Below are 4,111 nucleotides of genomic sequence, written 5' to 3'. Positions count from 1 at the left end.
GTGAGGTTACAGTAATTATAATGAAGTCTCGTTAGTTAACACCTTCTTTCCTGAATAACCTCTTTTCATTGGATAAAATTACTAAAATGTCTGTCAATCATTTACGGCCTTAACTAAATGGAACCCTGCCATTGGATAATATTCAAGGAACCTGTAAATCACGTGCGTATCCCCCTCCTTCACTTTAATGACAATGGTCCCAAACGAAAGGGAAAAAAAAGACGAAAATACTTGGCCGAGGAACGGAACGTTGCTATGTGTTCTGCCGCTTAGAAAAATGAGTTACGTTGGAAGATATTATTATTGATTTGTTTTCTTGATAATACAGCAATCGGATTAAAATTTCCCAAATTAATTAAAGGATACATTAATTTGCTTACTGAGAATATGTATATTTATTTACTGGAGAAAATTAAATCCAAAACGGAATAACGCTTGCGCGTAACGATACTGTGTATGCTAAGAGTTGAGTAATTTGTCTACTACAAAGAGAATTGAATATGTCTGACGGCGTGTTTTAATTAAAAGTACATTTTATGGACTAATAGTGTTTTAACTTCTTCTGAAGTTATTAAAAAAAATTTCCCAAACCTATATCTCGCATAGAGTTATGCTATATATTGATACTCTTGCTGCCGGCTGCCAATCTTGGGATAGTCTGAACGAAAGGTAAGCTTTCAGCGTGTTCGAACCCAATCTAGGTCGCCATTTTGTCTAGTTTTTACCCATTCCTTATTTTTAACAACACTTTCTTCTCAACATCTCTGGCTATTATCAATCGCTTTCGAATCCACTTTAATAAATTATCGTGCAGATATTCCAAATATTTAACAATCGGTGTCCGTCCAAATCCCTAGCGTTGTCAGAATGACCTACGATGACCAAATGGTGCGATGACTCTGCACAGATTATCTGTTTTGTTGATAATGAAGGGCTGAAAATCTATTTACTTCAGTGTTTATTTCCCTCGCATTATAGCCAATTTTTCTCTTCGTTGCCTTTCTTAGTTTGGCTAGCCACTGTCATCGCTAGTTTATGTTTTTAAACTCTACATAAGACATTTTATGTGTTCTGATTGCTGTCTTCTGTTCGGTCTTTATTTAAAGAGTCCAGTCGGCGGCGGCGGCGATGGCTACTGTTGCAAATAATACACAACTCCTTCGCGCTCTCTCTCTCTCTCTCTCTTCTGCTTCTCGTCCCGTTTTTTCTGCCCCCTTTCAGAATTTCTCCACTTCCTTTATTTCATTAATATGTTATTGTTTATTCCGTTTATATATTTGTTTTGCAAGATTTTTGATGTGAAATGGCTGATAGTTTTTAGCAAGGAGGGACACACATATAAGAAAGAAGAAAGCAAAGGACCACTGATGAAGAACTCTGGCCGAAATAGGATTAATTGTAATGTAATGTAATATAAAGCTGAAGCAAATTAACACCAAATATACAGTGCGTGTGTTCTTATTGGCTAAACTGGCAATATGACCGTCACCAAATACAACAACATTATTGTTTATTATTTTTCCCCTTGTGTTGTTGGTTCTTGATGGCGATTCCGTCTGCCCCAACAACCAACTGTTGCGGTAGTTGAGTTTAAAAGCTGATGGTGGTGGTGGTGGTGGTGGTGCTACTGTTGATGGTGATGCTTGTGTTTATTGCTTGACGATGATGACCGTGATCATGGCTCTCTCAGTATTATTGTTGATGTTCATGCTACTGCTGCTGATGGCGATGATAGTAACGATGTTCATATTTTTGGAGATGTTGACGTCGAGTGCTTGTGTTAATAACGATAGTATTGGTGGTAGTGTTGCTGATGGTACTATTATTTGGTCAATACTATAAGGTGACAGTGGTGAGATTTGTTGGCGGTAATATTATAGTCTTTGTAATAATGATGGTGGTTTCTGGAGCCGTTATAGCCGTCGTAAAAACACCAATTAATTGTAATTAAAATAATGGGTAATGTTTAATTAGGCTGATGGTGACTGCATTATATAGCTTTTGTAAAAAAAATATAACGGTGACTAGTTCTGTTGTTGTTTAGCTGCAGGTCAGCTTGTGGTCAAAGGATTTCCGATTGTGACCACCCTATTTTATTTCCAAACATATTTAAGGTGGTAAGATGTGATTTGAGATATTTGATTTCTATTTCTAGCTGGTTCATCGACCGTCTAGAGAGACTCCTTCGTTAAGATCTTGGTGGTACTTACTGTTGGTGATAGTATAGCTGCTACTTGTATTAATTAATGGTGTTGGTGGTAGTGTTCGTACAGTGTTCGCAACACTGGCTGTGGTGTTTTGTTGATATCTCGGCTGTAGTGCTATCTAAGTGGTGCTTATGGTGGTGATAAGCAATAGCGGTGCATGTAATTGTGATGGTCCCCGCATTTATGATGATAGTGGTGCGATGCTTTTGATATTAACTAGAGATGTTCTTACTACGGATATTTGTGTATTGACAGTGTGGTATCATAAGGGTCGTATTAATGTTGGTGTTTTGGTAATACTAACGACACTAGCTTTGATATTTATACTTTGTGATAACGATGATGGTTGTTACCTAGGCCCGGGTCAGTCGTGATTGAACTGTTATCAGGAGCAAAGACGTTCCAGCCTTGGCCCATACCATCAATGTACGGACAATCTAGGACAACGCTATCCTTTCCTTATTTCAGATAGTAAGGGTGTGATTCAATGAAGCTTTCTAGATTTGTCTGCTATTTCTAGCAGGTCGAGTGACCACATAGAGGCTCACTAACGGTTAGCATGGTTACCTTCCATGGTGATGGTTGTGTTAATATTGGTGGCTGTGATAATGATGTACTTATATTAGTGGTGAGTGCGCACTTGATGCTGATTGTAGCACTAGTGTTCAAAGTATGTTTGTGCTGTGGTACTTGCGCTAAATGAGATGTTAAAAGTGGTAGATAGCTAGTGCTAATAAATGATCGTAGTAGCACTGGTACTGCTACTAGTATTGATGACACAGAGGCGGTATGTGTATGGGGTGTCTATTGCCGGTTCTTGTGTGTGTGTGTGTGTATGTTTTTATGGTTCTTGTTTAGCTTATTAGATTGCATCTCCATTTAAATTGATATTATTTTATCGCTTTCGCTTCCGAAAAGCTGTGTGCTTCGATTCATCTATTAAATTTCTGGTAAAAAATAATTTACTTCACTCCCTTCCTGGCCTTCTTTTGATTTCACAAAAATATGCCCCCCCCCTTTTTTTTTTCTCCTTTCCTTGTCTTTCAGATATAAAGACATTGCAAGTGAGAGGTGTAAATCGTCTCCTTTAACCATGTCAAATGTTTCAACTAGCCAGCATTTCCTCCCGTAACACAAATATGTACACATACTCTACGTGCACAACACATGGTGTCTTTTGTTATATAGCACCGAATCAGCTGTCTTGTTCATATATAACTATATATATATATTTATATTTATATATATATATATATATACGCACATGCATATAATGTGTCCAGTATCTAATTACCAACAACACACTCCTGCAGCCATCGTTGTTTATATATACTAGATTTGGCGCAGGCAGTTGCGAGCTGCGCTAATGTATATACTTCACTACATTATACTAGTTCGCTACTTCACCGTTCTTAGTTCAGTTCATGCTAGTCTTGCAGTCTATTTTGTTGAATAAAATAAGATTTTAGTGTACAAGAGTAAATTAAACCTGTTAATATTCCCTATTTTGCAAAAAATTGACAGCAGAACTTTACATACATACACACACACACACCTCTATTCTGCTATTAGACTTGTTTCATTCAGTAAACAAAAGTGTAATGAAAAAATTAACTAATGAAGTAAACTAGCAAAGTTAAATATTTCGCTTCTTCAGATTTTTATTTATTCAAACTATATATTTTTTTAAAAATCTCATTATCCATTCCCTGGTTTGTTTAATACCATCAAAGTTATTTTTCATTTTAAGTTACATTAATTATTTTCTTTTTTCAAAATGTTTTTATTACTTTCAATCAAGAAAGAAAAAAATCGCTTGCATCGTAGAATTATAATAATAAACACTGACATTATATGAACGATGTCAATTTCATATATATATATATATATATATATATATATAT

The 4,111-nt window shown here is 36.0% G+C and overlaps 1 protein-coding gene across 4 annotated transcripts in view; it reads left to right on the top strand.

Annotated features, from left to right (window-relative positions):
* Window positions 1–222: 222 nt before the first annotated feature.
* LOC106868645 (transcription factor 12) overlaps window positions 223–4,111 on the top strand; it is a 148,137-nt gene continuing 144,248 nt past the window's right edge. For 3 of the 4 annotated variants that reach the window (XM_014914011.2, XM_014914008.2, XM_014914012.2), the window contains exon 1: window positions 224–669. The gene's annotated coding sequence lies outside the window, so the exon portion shown is untranslated. Of the gene's footprint in view, window positions 670–4,111 lie in introns of all 4 variants that reach the window. The other variant, XM_014914010.2, reaches the window with a different exon arrangement.

The sequence above is a fragment of the Octopus bimaculoides genome, chromosome 18 (genome assembly GCF_001194135.2).
Source record: "Octopus bimaculoides isolate UCB-OBI-ISO-001 chromosome 18, ASM119413v2, whole genome shotgun sequence".
Lineage (NCBI taxonomy): Eukaryota > Metazoa > Mollusca > Cephalopoda > Octopoda > Octopodidae > Octopus > Octopus bimaculoides.
The sequence above is the reverse complement of the archived record's forward strand: the minus strand, read 5'-3'. Positions and strand labels throughout refer to the sequence as shown.